The following is a 16,719-nucleotide window of genomic DNA, read 5'->3' on the forward strand; positions in this document are numbered from 1 at the left end:
TTTGAGCAGAAGTGTACTGTTGGAACTGCACAAGAATGCATTATTATACCACTTTACTGAATTTATTGGCTTTGCCAGATTATTTTATGACTTCACTGCAGTTGCATTCATTGAAGTTGCATTGAAAACTATTTCGGATCTGCTTGCAAACTAAAGTTATGGAAACTTTTTTTTTTTTTTTTTTAACAAGAGTGGTGTCAGATTGTATCTGATGGAGAAGAAAAGACTGTGTACTAGTCTTCACGTGGGTGGAACAGACATTAACTACAAAAGGTGAACTTTTCACGCCTTCTTAAACTATTGGCAAAACTTACTAGGTGAAACAGCGGTATGAACATGCAAATTGTCCCTACTTCCCAGCAGAATAATCGTCTTATCTTCCATTATCCATGAGAGGTTTTGTAGGTTTCCCAGAAATGAAAGTCTCCTAAAACAAATAGTTCTTAGTAAAGAGGCAACCTCTTTCTCTTTGTATTTTTGTCAGTGGGTTGTTCAGTTGCAAAACAGAGCAGGATTTTGATAAGAGAGTTTGGTGTAGCTGTTTATACTATTTGAGTCATTCGTAACTGATTTGGCTACATTTTTATACACGTGTGATTGAAAATAAGAATACTTGGATGAGTATGGACTTTAGTAAGTAGATCCTTTTGTATTTAAAAAAGTTTCCATAGGTATATACATGAAGTAGGACAATGTCTGTGGCTGCATGTTATGCCATGTGATTTTGCAGTTGAAATTTGTTGGAAATATTTGTGATTTATGGTACAGAAATTTCCAGGCAATGAGCTTGCTGCTACATAAGTTTGGTTTTCTGTTTTTGTTTTTGGTTTGTTTGGTTTTTTTTGTTTTGTTTGTGTTTGTTTTTTTGTGGGTTTGGTTTTCTTTTTTTTTTTTATTTGGGAACAAGTTAGAATGTGAAGAATTAATGGTTTGTGTTGGTAAGCTACAGTTGTCCTAAAATCACCCATATATTTGTGTAATTTGATTAAAATATATAATGCATAATCTATTTAAATGGTATTACAAGTATGGACATGGCCAATCAAAATCGCAAGAATCTCTTTGACTGATTTCAGCTTTTTTTCCAGACAAAGGGATATTAGCACTAGAAAAAAATGTGGACTAGAAAACGTTGCAAGTATTGTGTTATATTACATGATATTCATTATGATTATGCTTAACAATTACACCTTAATGGGTTAACTTGTAACAAAAGATGATATTCAACATAATTGTCCAAGAGTTTCAGAAACTTTTGGGATATTATCTCATAGGTGGAGAAATATAAATGAGATCCATCAGTCTTAATTCTCAAAAATTAATTACCAGGTCAATAGACATATTTTCATGCATGGTGAAATTTACCAGCTAAAGTTTCTGAAAAATTTCTGTGTGTATTTCTTAAATACATTCTTCAGTTCTGTGGGAGACAAAAAAGCTGGCAGAAATTAGGAAATAGCAGTCTCCTGCATCAGGCACTTGAAGGCTAAGACTGGAAATCCATAGCAGAAGAAAGAATGGAGAGAAACCGCACATTATAGAAGATGCTAAGTTGACTTTAAGTGAATGACCACCAGTTGAGTACCATTGGTTTAGTGGTATCTGTGGTACAAAGTGTTCTAGCATGTGCCCCATAGAAATATCAGTGTCATCAGAACTCCTCCATCCTTCTCCCTTTCTGTTAGTTTGCAAGATTGCCCTTTCTCATTCCTGTCAGATAGTTTCCGACCACTCTAGTGGAATAAATTCTCTTAGCTATTAATATGTTTTATTGATGTCATGACTGTTCAGACAGACCCCTTAAGCTTTGGTGTCAAAGCATGTCTAAGCTTGGGTTGTCATGGTTGGTTTGTTTTCTTTATCATTCCTGAAACAACCACAACTCCCTTGCAAGTGGGAAGCTTTGCAAAGAAGGTGCAATGAAATGGGACTTAAGGAAAATAAAGAAATGGGAAGATAATGATTCTTCCTTTAAGTGAGAGTTCAAACAGTACAGATGGGCTGGGAAGCCACAATGAAAACTTTGTAGATTGTTAGAAAATGTAATATAGAACAGCTACGAAGAAATTAAGAAGCAGCATAGCCTGTTAAAAAAAAAAAAAGGGGGGGGTGGGAAGGGGGGAATGTGACTCTTTTTTTCTGGATCACTATGTAACGTAGAGTGTAGGTGGTATTTGTGTCACCTAGCTTGATGACCTTGAATGAGCTGCCCTAGCACAAGCCAGTAGTGCCCTAAGAGGTGTACTGGAGTATCTGAGATAGAGTATCTGAGGTAGAGTGTCTGTGTATGAGGCTGGTCAGTACACAGTAAGGACTAGGACACATTCATATATTACTGTACCGGCAGCTGGAGCCTAGCTTGGTTACATTAGGGTAGCTGAAATAGGAGTAGACAGCCATGCAGGAATAACTAAATTGAATTCTGAACCTACACTAAGAGGTTGTTGGTTTGGTCTACACTTGGTCCACAGAAGTAGTTTGAATTACTTGGTATCTTGGTACTTGATCTGTCTGAATGGTGCTGACAGAAAAAACTCAAGGACTGTGGGACATATGGGCAACTGGTGCCTGGGCAAGGTACTTAAACATACCACAAATGACACTGCATGTCTCTGAATGGGCAGAGGGATTGAATCCTAAATGTAACTCAGTTACATACACCTGCATTGCAGATAATTAAATGCAAGTCAGAGCTAAATTAAATCCTTGAAATTATACATACATGTATATATAAAGATATCAGAGATGGTTAACAGAGACATGACAACTGGTTTTCAAAGAATTGTTCTTAAGTTTTAGAGGGGATCAATTAGGTCAGATGTACCCCACATACTTTTTCCATCTGTTTTCCTGACTTGGATTTTATTTTTATCTTCTCAAATTGCTAGGGTTTTGATTTGGGAATTGAATCCTAATGGTTGCTTTTGGATGGGAATCCTATTTCAGACAATGCCTTTAGAAAATGCTGTAGTACATAATAACTATAATAGAAACATCATAAAGTAATAGAAGGATCAGGAAACAAAAACGTAATAACAACAAAAAAATCCTGACAGTTATTGCTGCTACCATAATAGTAAATAACTGGTTCTTGGGTCAATCTTGAAATATAAATGAGGAATACAGTACTCTAGGGTTGTAGTCATTACTGAAGTCATTAAGATGATCACAATGAGACATGAATACTAGCAAGGGATGAGAAAATACACTGGAAAGTGTTTCAGAAAAAAAATCTGGTTTATGAAAAGAAAGTGCCCAACTGTAAGTGATTTTTCACAGGAGGATTGAAAAGGAAAAAATATAATTTAATTATGGATGAACAGTAACAACCTATTCATACAAGATGTCTTACAGGGAAGACAGACGGTAGCAAAGATTTAAGTGCAGGATGTAGAATATGCGGCTAGACCCCAGAGACTGTTAGTCATATAGTAAGTGGATGTATCAAGTTGCTCAGGATAAATACAGCACAACAAAGTTGGTGTTACTGTGTACTGGGCACTCCACAAGTAATATGGACTTTAAAAAAAAAACATTAGACTGGATAAAAATGGAGAGAACGAAAGCGTAAAAGCAGTGTAAGATTTTTTCCATTGTTGCAGTTCGGGAAGCAAATGTTTCAAAATTACTTATTGTCATTTTAAAGTTTATTTATCAGGTGTCTTTATTGTGGAATTTATTCTAGTTAACATGGTAAGAAAATATTGATAAACAGGATCTATGTTTTCAAAATGTAAACTTAGTACTAACTCTCTGGTATGTGGTGAAGATCATCGTAGTTGGAAAAAAAAAGTGTGTGAATGAAAAGATGATCCTTTCCTGGAAATATTCTTCTAAAAGCTAGGTCCATGGGTACTTCTAAACCACTGAAATAGAAACAATTTTCTAAATTTTGGGATGCATTTTCACTATTGCAATAATCTTAGATCCCTATCAGAAATTTTGTTCTTCCTTATGGCATTATGTGTGGCAGAGAATAATATTATTAATAGTAAAATAATAATGTTACTTTTCATGATAAAGGGTTATATATTTCCTTCCTATAGTAAATTAAGATGCATATATCATACAGGGAGAAAGCACCCAAACCTATTATTTCTTGGTCCTCATTTTTTTTTTTCTCCCCTTTGTTTTTTTCGTATTTTCATTTAGGTATACATACTTTTGAATGTAAGAGCATGATGCACAGACAAAATATGACAGTGTAAGAGTGAACAAGAATGCACTAAATACAGTGCTAGCCCCTGCAGATTTGCTGAAATTAGTTAGGAAGAAGAGCCACAGGTCTGAACAGTGGAGTGAAAGATGTTACTGGCGTTGGCCAAAGGTACCCATGGGAACTGGAAGCTCTTGGGTTTTTGAAGGGTCTTTCTATGACTGTGCTACTATTAATGAAAGATGATATTAACTAACCAAAATTTTAATATAAGACAATAGTCCTCTGGAACTAAACACAAGAAAAGGTATATTTAGCATAATGGTTAGAGTGTTGATCTGGGCCTTATAATAAGGCAATATTGAAATTAAGCTGAGAAGGAATTGGTTCTTACTACAGATTCATAAATTGCTGTCTGCCCAAAATTATTAGCTCAGTTGCAGACATATATATTAAATTAGGACCATTTGTGCTTTGAAAAATTCATGGTATTCATAAATTACAATGTGAATAATAAATGTAAGGTTTCTTCACCTCATTTTGTATTGTACCTGAGCATCTCCATTATGTTATATGGACAAAACTAGGAATGAAATAAAAGTGAAGTAAAAAATGTTGTTAAAAATATTTAAAATAGGTTGTGCATTTTAAACAATGAGTTCTGTCTACTAGTGTTACATCATGAACAACATACTGGTCAGATAATGTTGCAATATGGTTCATTTACATAGATTTTATCAGTTCAGTTTGTTATTTGAAAGAAATACTTTTCTGATTATGAAGCAACCAGGTTACAATAAAGACATTTAATAAAGAAGGTTCAATTTAGGAAAATTGCTATGGAAGGGTTGATAGTACTGGTATTAATGGAGCCTTAATCATGCCTAGAATGATACAGAGAGCAAATGGAGATTATCAACATATATGTTTCATCAGAACATATGTTTTTTTAGACTAAATCCCTTTCACAGAGAAGTTTGTCATTTTTCACTAAATTAACACTTTTTTTCCCAAATGTCAGGGTATACTAAATTCAAAACCAGTTATTCCTGTAAGAAGAAGAAAGTCAGTTGCAAATCCATGCTCTGTCTGGATTGGTGAGGATTCAATCTTAATCTCTCATGTAGGACCAAATTGTGAAACAGTAGTGGAAGAAAAATAAAATTTAGAAAATATTGTGTTACATAGATCCTTTTTCATTGGACTGAGTGGCCCATAACTCTTTGGCTGTGACAGGAGCCTCTATCCTGTTAAATTAATGAAACCAGAACCTGAGTCAACTTGAGCATTGGAGCTATAATCCATAATAGATAATCCATAATGTAGAATCCTTACTGAATAATAGCTGTCTCATAACCTAGCTCTTTTTTTGGAGTTCTCTGCTAGCTCTTTCCAAGACCAAATTGCTGCAGAGGGGAGTAGCTCTTGGCAATGTGAACATGAGCCGATTTGTACTTGGACTTTGAGCCTAGGATTTAATTCTACTTCTTGCCCATTTAGAAGCGTAAATATGTCCACTGTATCTCCTCTGGGCTCAGCAATTGGCCCAGAGATTCATTAATGGGCTTAAAACTTGTGGGCTTTTTGTTGTGTTTCCCACTCCCACTGCTTGCCTGGGTTTGATTATGCAGTTCCTTCTCAGAAATCCTGTAACCACCTTTGATGTGCCTGCCTTTGGCTTTGACTGGCATAGAATCACAGAATCAGAATAGTTAGGGTGGGAAAGGACCTAAAGATCATCTAATTCCAACCCCCCTGCCATGAGCAGGGACACCTCCCACTAAACCATGCCACCCAAGGCTCTGTCCAACCTGGCCTTGAACACCGCCAGAGATGGAGCATTCACAACTTCCCTGGGCAACCCATTCCAGTGCTTCACCACCCTCACAGTAAAGAACCTCCTCTTTATAGCCAACCTAAACTTCCCCTGTTTAAGTTTTAACTCGTTATCCCTTGTTCTATCACTACAGTCCCTAATGAACATTGCCTGACTGGACAAGCAGACAACAATATATCAGTGAGAATCTTTGTTTAATTAAACCAATAAAAAATAGGCATGATTTTTGTTTGTCATGTAAGCTAATATTTTACGTTAAAACTGCTAGAATATGTTGGCAGGGTTAACTTAAATTACTGTAGTTATGACTAATGGCATTCAGATATAATCCCCTCCTCTTTGAACTGAGGGTGGACATTTGGGACTGGATTTTAAAGAAAGTTTAAATATAATTTGAGTTGTGCATTCTTAAACAGTCTTTAAGGCAAACTAGGATACCTGAGATGCCTTAACTTATTTTCTTTTATGGACTGGCAGCTGGAGTCCAAGCAAGATACTTTAGCATACCTTAAGTGTTATGAGTGATTATGTTAAGGCATCTAAAATGTTCCCTGGCTGAAATGTAACAGCTGTATTGTGAGCACATGGATTTCAACATCTCTGTCTGTAACTGAAATGCAGCTTCTAAGGTTAGGTGAGCTAAATCACAGCTAACCTATTTAACTTCCATATTGCTGAAGTTAAATGTGATGAATCTCATGGTTCTGAATGACACCCTCAGGGTGGGATTTTTACTTAAAAATAAGACTACACACATATAAGAAGGCAGCCAGAGAGTATTCTTCAAGAATTTCTTTAACTTGCCAAATCACAATTTGGTAACAGAAAACCAACATATTACAGGTGTTATGTATAATTGATTATCTTTGACGATGTTTGTTGTAACATTAGGACACAGACAGGTGTATATTTGCTTATAGAGTTTTTACACTGTATTAATATTTAAAGTTACAGTGCTTCCTATTGGAAAGTAAGATAACAGCACCAGTAACAATAAAAAATGAGGCTTTTAATGAATCTTTTCTTCTTTTTTTTTTTTCTTTCCCCGCAAGTGTCCCTCTCGTGGCTTCAGGAGAACAACCTCCATTTAGTACAATGCAAATGGGATCAGAATAAAACAAACAATATCAGCTAACTTATTTTCATAATATCATAGTATGTTTATTTATAAAATAATTAATAATATTTCATTAAATTTTGCACAATTTGCCAACATCAGTCCAATAAAAAAATAATTAGTAAATACAGGAGAAAGATGAAAATAAGTAATCCCAACTACTTGTTAGAAAATTAACCCTAATATTTAATTCAGTAGTGACTGAAAGTTAGAAGCCATGGACTTTGCTGCAGTATCTGAGTTTGTAGAATGAGTCTGAGTCTATGTAGAAACCGTAAAGCACACAGATCAATATAACCACAACTGACACTAATTGACAAGCCAAATCGACAGTATTAGGGCAGAGGCCAAGAAATCAGATACTAAGGCTTTTCTTTTTTCTTTTTTCCTTTTTTTTTCCTTCTTTCTATGATGCACTGATTCTGACAAAAGATCTAAAATTTATGAAAATGTATATTACAGATTATATACATCAGATCAGTGGATGTGGCTAATAAGATTTTTTTCATTAACTCCCAAAGCTGAGTTTCAGTATACTCATTCTACTGAATTTCTTGCACCTGCAGCTTAGAGGTCTCCTGCTGAGCAAGTCATCTTTGGCTTTCTGCAGTCAGTAAGGAGAAAGGGAAACTTTTAAGGTTTATATAACATTTTGGAATGCCAGGAACATTTAATTGTAGACTAAAACACCACATTTAGTTAACTAGATACTGTCTTATGAGTGTGAACTGGGTGTGTAAATGCTCTTACAGTCATCAAAGGTCTAGTCAGTACAGTCAACAGAGAGTAGAAATGTTAGCTCAGTTTAAACAGATACTTAACATAGAACTCAGCTTTTAAATGCAGTATTAATTTGTTTTCTGCGGTATCCTGCCTGGCCTCTTGCTGTCACTCTAGAAGACTAGTTCTTTCACAGGTCCTGGGTCATACCTGTGAGCCCCGTGAGTGTCCTGGATGTCTGAGATATCCTAGGGCACCTCAGATGGTACCGGTTATTTATGGTTTTGCCAATAACAAGATTTTCATTGACTGCATGTGAAACTTAGATACTTAATTTATGCTTGTCTTAATCTCTAAATAAGTCTTAGCAATATTTAGAAGGAGATAAATCATGTTTTAAAGTTTTATTTCTCCCCAATGACTCTAATAGGAAACTAGAACACCTAGTCTAAATGTATATTTACAACCATAAACAGCTGGATTTCTCAAATTAATTCCATGCTTTGAGTCTTACACTTGGACCATATATTTCTTTGCTGCAAAATAGAACACTTTCATTTACCTTCCTGATTGAAGAGGATAGGATTCAGGTGTCTGGCCTCTCCATTTTTCCTCTTCCCCTTTCCTGCAGCAGCCAGCCCATCCTGAAAACATTGGCCCTGCAATACATCTAAGCTCTCAGATCCCAAAGGAATCCTCCCTTACTTCAAAGAGCCAGACTCTGAGAGGAAAGAGTCATATTGAGCACTGACATCTTTACTCCATATTATATTTTGGGGGAAAAGGGAAAGGGAAAAGGGGAAGAAAAAATAGTTTTATCTCTGAATACCTCAGGGATATTAAAAACATAAATTAAAATATGAAAATACATGAAAGTAGTTTCCTGTCTCAGGAAGAGCCCATATATACAGAAATATCCTGTCAATTCCAAAGAAATCATGCTGATGGCTGATAATGAAAGTATGCTTTTCCTCCTTTCATATATCCATGTGGTATTCATTGCACAAAATTGCTTGCTATTACACAAAAGTCCATGGTGAAGAGAAGTTTGAACATTCCTCCTGGAAATAATGTTGAAGATATATGACTTAGTGGAGATTTTGGCAGACTTAAGCACAAATTATTAAAAGGAGTCAAAGCTAATAAAAAGGTTCCCTAGCACCATTTAGAAACAGATTGTAAAATCTAAGTTAAAAATAACTATAAATATCTGATTTTATAGCAATTAACTATATGACCTGTTATCTTCAGTCAGATGATAAGAACCAAAGTTAAAATGAGAATGAATTTGCCTAAGTTACTTAGACTCAAAAGCATCAATGATGGTTTTAAATAAAGTAAATGCTGTCATCTGCCTTCTGTTTCTCATGAGCAAGGCTGTATAACATAGCCAGCATACATAATTTATAGGAAAAGATTTTGGAAAAAAAAAATCAACTTCCCAAAAGTCTTCATTGAAACAGAATGTTCATTTGATGATAAGTCTGGCGAGGGTGAAACAGAATAAGGAATTTCATGCTGGATTTTTCACTACATTAGGCAGCCTGTGTGTGACAAACAAAACCAGCTCAGGTTTCCATCCTTAATTGACTCTGATTCCTTGAAAATTATGCATATAAACATAGTTCTGTAAGCAAGCTTTAATTATTTTTCATGTTTATATACTTCAAACCAGGTATTGTACATGATGACTATGTTCTTCAACACACTATCTTGCTCATCAGGTTCACTGTGTATTAAAATTTTCACTGAATTGCCCAACAGAATGGTAGAACAGTTTCAGGTCATTAACTTTTCTCTCATTTCTCCATCTATCAAAGTAAAGTTTCAAACTTGAATTCTATCATATAATTGTGTAACGAGCTATTTGTAAATGACTAGGTAGATCCTGGTACAGCTTTTTTAATCAAGTTCTATATTTTTAGCTGTTTCCCAGTGTTTTGAAACAGTCGCTTGGAAAATCAATTACAACACATAGATAAGTCTAAAAAAATACAAAGAAAGACTTTTGCCTTGCCAGTTCAACAGACACAATAATAATTCATTAGTGTAAAACCAGTGAGTTGCTTTATAAAATGGGAATATTTGTTTTGTACTCAAAGTTTGAGCTGTTTCTGAGCTTTCAGACCTTATGCATAGGCAAAGCTAATTCAAAAGCAGTCTAACTTCAGTACATCTGTATTTTGATACCATATAATAGAAAATCAACTCAAACAGACGAGGATTTTCAATTCAAAAGCAGTAATAAGGTTAATAATAGAATGGAGGAAAATAAATAAATGACATTGTATTTAAGTTTAAAAAACCTAAAATTAATACTTTGCAAATTTCCAGACACATAGGATAGGATTTAACTTCTTCCATAACCATTTTCTCTCTACTGATCTTTATATAAGAATGTTGTTAACATGCTTTTTTGTGTATCATGCTCACTCCCACATATAAAATATGATAATCTGATTTTACTTTGATGCATAGTTCTGTAAACTGACATTCAAGTCAAGGAGTGTGAGACTCTCTAATAGTGGAATTGACTTATGCCTATTTATGATATTTTACAATAAGGGAATTTATGATATTTTACAATAAGGGAAAAATCAGCATAAATGAGGCCTAATCAAAGTTAATATTTTGTTTTCTTGGCCTTGTTAATACTGTAGTCCTGTATTAGAATCATAGAATAGTTAGGGTTGGAAAGGACCTTAAGATCATCTAGTTCCAACCCCCCTGCCATGGGCAGGGACACTTCCCACTAAACCATGCCACCAGGGCTCTGTCCAACCTGGCCTTGAGCACTGCCAGGGATGGAGCATTGACAACTTCCCTGGGCAACCCATTCCAGTGCCTCAGCACCCTTACATTAAAGAACTTCATCGTTATATCCAATCTAAACTTCCCTATTGCACATACAAAAAATTCCATGTATTCAGGCCAGTAATGCAGTAATGATGGGCAAATCTTTGACCCGTAGATTGTCTTCTTAATTAAGTCTCAGTATTGAATTATTTTAATATAATATTTAGATCATATGTTTTGAGTTGGAGCCAGTACAATTATGAATATTCTGGTTATTGGAAAGAAAGGGTTTGTTTATCAGAAACCTAGTTGCTTCCTATTTTGGAAACTGAATAACTAACTATATACAAAGAAGAAATCTTGTCCATGTTGATGTCAAGTGTGTAATAAAACAATTAGGACTCTAATGTACATACCTTACATGCTTTAAGAGACTTCAGGGTATCTAAGCCATCTGTATACTGATGGCAGATGTGACACAGGGCTTATAGGAACTTCATATCCTTCTGGACAGAAGCTGGAGTCCAGATAGTATGTTCTAGGACACCTAAAATGCCACTGCTACCTATGTTAAAGTACTTGAATAAGAAGGACATGCTGATACTATCAGGTTTTTTCAAGATTCCTGTCTCAAGTCCCTGAACCTCAAGGCAGGAACTGGGGGAGAAAAGTACTTCTACCACAGGAGAAGGTCCAGTTTGAGAATACCTGAGGAATATGATTATATACAAGTCCATGGGCTCCAATGCATGCCAGAATTCTGAGAGAATTTGATGATAAAGTTGCCAAGCCTCTCTCCATCATATTTCAGCATTCATGGCATTCAAGCAAAATCCTCAGTGAATAGGAAAAGGGAAACATTTCACCCATTTTTAAAATGGGTAAAAATGAACATTCCTGAGAACTAGAGTTGATCAGCTTTCTGTGCTTGCTAAAATCATGAAGTGCATCTTCCTGCAAGCTAGGTTGAAACATACAGAAGACAGGGGGGTGATTAGAGACAGCCAAGGCGACTTTACCAAGGGCAAATAGTGCCTGAGCAGCGTTAATGGCCTTCAACAATGGAGTGACTGCATCAATGAACAAAGAGAAAACTACTGTCATCATCTGCCAGTATTTCTGTAAAGCCTTTGATGTGGTCCCCCATAACATCCTTGACACTAAATTAGAGAGGTTTGGGTTTGACAAATGGGCTGTGAGATGCATAAGGAATTGGCTGGGAGGTCATGTCCAAAGTGTTACAGTCAGTGATTCAGCATCAAAGTGGAAACCAATAATAAGTAGTGTCTCTTAAGGGTCTATACTGGGGCCAATATTATTTACAATCATCAGCAATGGCATCGTGTAATTGAGTGCACCCTCAGCAAGTCTGCAAGTGTTCATAGCCTTGCATCAATGTTCATACTCTTGAAGAAAGGGATGCCATCCAGAGAGACCTTCAGGAATGAATTTACACAGTCCTCATGAAAGACATCCCTCACCATGGCAGGGTAGTCAATAGAGAACAAGAGGGATATTGACAAAGGCTGATTTTACTAGAGGTGAAATATTAAGTAGAAGTGCCTAACATTAGCCTGGATGACTCTATGACTTGATATTTAAAAGCTTAGAATTTTTTGTTTAATCTTAACTTTTTTCTTTTTCTTTTGGAAATGCCAGCTTCTTTTACCCTCACTGAAACATATATGTGTAGGGATTAAATTCTTTTGACAATTAGGGTCCACTCAGAAATATACTTCGAAAGTGAAACAGTGAGGACTCATTTTTTGAAAGAGTTGGCTCTTGATTTTCCGTGTTGACTGCATAGAATTTGTAATGTGCTGAATTTTTCAATGACTGCAAGAACTCTTTTGCCTTTTATTAAAATCTTACTTGTCTTTGTAAATTTTTGGTTACAAAAGAGTTTTTCAAGCTGATACATTTTCTGTATTCAGTTGAAGTATTTCTATGCATTTATTTCCAGACTGTTTTCATTCATTAGCTAGATTTGGCATATTTCAGTGTAAAACAACTGACATCATGCATATTTATATACATGCTTACATATATACATACATACATGCATACATATATACATACATACATATACATATATTGGTTGATTGATGGCTTGGTTTTGCGATAGGACACACATATATATATATATCTATACACACACACACATACATATTCTAAGAGTGAAGACCCTAGGCCCACTGTAGGAGAGGATCTGGTTCGAGATCATCTTAAGAATCTGAATGCACACAAGTACATGGGACCTGATAAAATCCATCCATGGGTCCTGAAGAAGCTGGCAAATGAAGCTCCTAAGCCACTGGCCATCATATTTGAAAAATCATGGCAGTCAGGTGAAGTTTCTGATGACTGGAAAAAGGGAAATATAACCCCTATTTTCGAGAAGGGGAAAATGGATGACCCAGGGAATTACAGACCAGTCAGTCTCACCTCTGTGCCTGGCAAAATCTTGGAGCAGATTCTCCTGCAAGGCACGCTAAGGCACATGAAAAACAACAAGGTGCTTGGTGACAGCCAGCATGGCTTTACTAAGGGGAAATCCTGTCTGACCAATTTGGTGGCCTTCTATGATGGGGATACAGAACTGATGGACAGGGTTAGAGCAGTTGATGTCATCTACCTGGACTTGTTTAAAGCATTCGACACTGTCCCACATGACATTCTTGTCTCTAAATTGGAGAGACATCAATTTGATGAATGGACCACTCGGTGGATAAAGAACTGTCTGGATGGCCACACGCAACGGGTTGTGGTCAATGGCTCAATGTCCAGCTGGAGACCTGTAACGAGCGGTGTTCCTCAGTGATCGGTGCTGGGACTGGTCTCGTTCAATATCTTTGTTGGTGACATGGACAGTGGGATTGAGTGTGTCCTCAGCCAGTTTGCTGACTACACCAAGCTGTGTGGTTCGGTTGATACGCTGGAGGGAAGGAATGCCATCCAAAGGGACCTTGACATGCTTGTGAGGTGGGCTGACGTCAACTTGATGAATTTTAACCAGTACAAGGTCCTACACCTGGGTCGAAACAATCCCAGGCACAGTTACAGGCTGGACAGATGAGATTCAGAGCAGCCCTGCAGAGAAGGGCTTGGAGTCGTTGGTTGATGAGAAAATAAACATGAGCCGGCAGTGTGCACTTGTAGTCCAGAAAGCCAACCGTATCCTGGGCTGAATCAAAAGCAGGTCGAAGGAGGTGATCCTGCCCCTTTATTCTGCTCTCGTGGGACCTCACATGGAGTACTGTGTGCAGTTCTGGTGTCCTCAACATGAAAAGGACATGGAACTGTTGGAACAAGTCCAGAGGAGGGCCACAAGGACGATCAGGGCACTGGAGCACCTCCCATATGAAGACAGGCTGAGAAAGTTGGGGCTGTTCAACATGGAGAGGAGAAGGCTGCATAGATACCTCATAGCAGCCTTCCAGTATCTGAAGGGGGGCTATAAGAATGCTGGGGATGGACTCTTCATTAGGGACTGTAGTGACAGGACAAGGGGTAAAAGATTAAAACTTCAACAGGAGAAGTTTAGATTGGATATAAGGAGGAGGTTCTTTACTGTGAGGGTGGTGAGGCACTGGAATGGGTTACCCAGGGAAGTTGTCAATGCTCCATCCCTGGCAGTGTTCAAGGCCAGGTTGGACAGAGCCTTGGGTGGCATGGTTTGGTGTGAGGTGTCCCTGCCCATGGCAGGGGGCTTGGAACTAGATGATCTTAAGGTTCTTTCCAACCCTAACTATTCTGTATTTTTCTGTGTGTTTGTAATGTATATAACAGCTCTTAATATTTTTATACTCTGGTTTATCTGGTTGAGGATAGATTTAAAGGCACGTATAAGACAGTCAGCTATATTAATTCTCATAGTATTTGTTTTCAAAGTGTGCAGAAGCTATCTCAAACAAACAAAAAAATCTTTCTAAATTTCAGTGAAGTTCTTAAAACAGTTTATGCACAAATCTTGAAAGCCAAGTTCTGTGTTTATTCTGAAATCTTTTGAAGGCATTTCACTTGTATAGTGTGAGGCATTTCAGATTGTACAGTGTAGTCTTTTTCTAAAAAGGTGAATCAAATTCTCCTTTTAAGAAACTACTGAAATAGGAGTTGGCGTAAATATCTCTTCATTCATTCATTCATTCATGATCATTATGAAATATGACATATCCACCAGAGTGAAGGGGAATATGGGTATAATATAGCATGTTCTGCTGTGTGGGGGCTCATGAAACAAGAAGTTACCTTTTCCTTGTAAGAGTTCACGGAGAAGAGGGGAAAAGACAGGGCTAATTATGCATCCTACTTCAAAGGTTTTTGAAAGAAGTAAACTTATTTGTGAATGTTGCTCTGATACTTAAACACTTCTGTTTGTACATTTGAAAGCAGAAAAAAAAAGAAAAGAAATATTATTTAATTCTGTGTGATCAATATTAGTTCCTAAATTTAATCAGATAAAGAAAATAGTATTTCACATGATGGGAAAAAAAGAGAAGAAAAACATGCCTTATTAAACCACAGAAATCATAGATGAGAAGACAGGCAGCTACAGATTCCTGTACAGATAATCAGTATATTTGTACAGACTAGAGAAAAAAAATAAAACTGAAAAAAAAATTATTAAAGAGGAATGTTTAGCCTTCATAAAAAAAAAAAAAAAATCCCGTTAAGCTAGTGAGTTCTTGCTTGATTATATGTTTGGCTCTGGGAATGAAAGCCAAGCAATGGATTTTTGTAAAAACTTTTAAAAATAAGCTAGATTTGTAGCACAAAAAACCACAGGGTATTTGTACAGAAGGGAGAGAATGGTTCTCATTAATTCACCAGGGATACACATGGAGTAAAGTTTCTATAACATGTGGCAAATTTATTCCAGAGAACTGAGGATTTACAGAAGTTGTGTCTGTCTGTCTGCCTATCTTTACCTGTTGGTAATTACTTGGTGTACTGGGCTAGTCTACTCCCTCATTGGTGTTCACTAGACATTACTCAATGCAATGGGCTGGTGTATTCTAATATGTCATGTCATCTCTTGAAAGAGATGTTAGCATTTCCTTGTGGACACAAAAGGGATAGAATGGTAGTATACTAGGAAAAATATCCATGTTGATACTTCCAAATATTTAAACTAGTTCTCTCAAGGTACGAGTCTAGTGATGAATAAACAAAAGAAGGAAGTTAGAGCAAATGTAGGATTTTAGGATTTCACCTTCATTTGACACATTTTTTGTTTCGTAATTTGCATATTTGAAATAGTAAGATACTTTGAAAAAGATGATAATGCTAGAGCTTGGGTAAGTTCATCCATATAACTATTTTCAAAGTTTCCACAAAATAATGATATTTTACTGTCTCAAGTAAACAGCCATATTTTTCATTTTAATTCAAGGTGCTTGCCCCAGAAAGCTTTTTACCAGGCGGAAGCATGGCATATGTTTCACTGCTAAGCAAGAATTTTAACACAGAAAAGCATTAATTTTTATTTTACAGACTTGCAAACATAAGGGAAGATTACATTTTCAGATGGATTTCTGAATTCAACTAACCAAAGAGCTTCATTTTATAATACGGATTATAAAATGTGCTGGCAATTAATCTGTAATGTGACTAATCCTTTTTATTATCTTAATAAAAAATAAAATATGTTTCACATCCTAAGTAAAAAAGCATTTCAGGATTTTTTAGCACAGGAACTCAGCAGCTCATGTGCATTCTCCTACACTTATCTACAAGTTAATACCTTGATCTTGCAATAAATGTCATACAGGCAGAACATGGCTTTTAATCCCTCAGTATAACTGAAAACTTATGTCTATGAGGTCTTATTTTAAAAGCAAGTGCTTTATTTGACTGCCTTTAACAGTGAGGAAGTAAGAAGGAAAAAAATATAATACCCCAAACTGCACAGCTATGAAATCTTGATTGATACAGGCAATCTTCATTTTTTGTTAGGCAGAAACACTTGTCAAAAAGGGAAGTGAGCTTTCTCAGTATTTTTGCAAGAAGTTATAGAAGTAGGCAAAAAGTAGTCCTGTTCTTCTGTTACTTTTTTATGTCTCTGTTATCTGTAAAACTGAAAACTTATCTAAA

The sequence above is a fragment of the Neopsephotus bourkii genome, unplaced genomic scaffold, assembly GCF_033783945.1.
Source record: "Neopsephotus bourkii isolate Nb327-2 ecotype Australia unplaced genomic scaffold, CSIRO-AGI_Nbou_v1 NB_821, whole genome shotgun sequence".
Taxonomy (NCBI): domain Eukaryota; kingdom Metazoa; phylum Chordata; class Aves; order Psittaciformes; family Psittacidae; genus Neopsephotus; species Neopsephotus bourkii.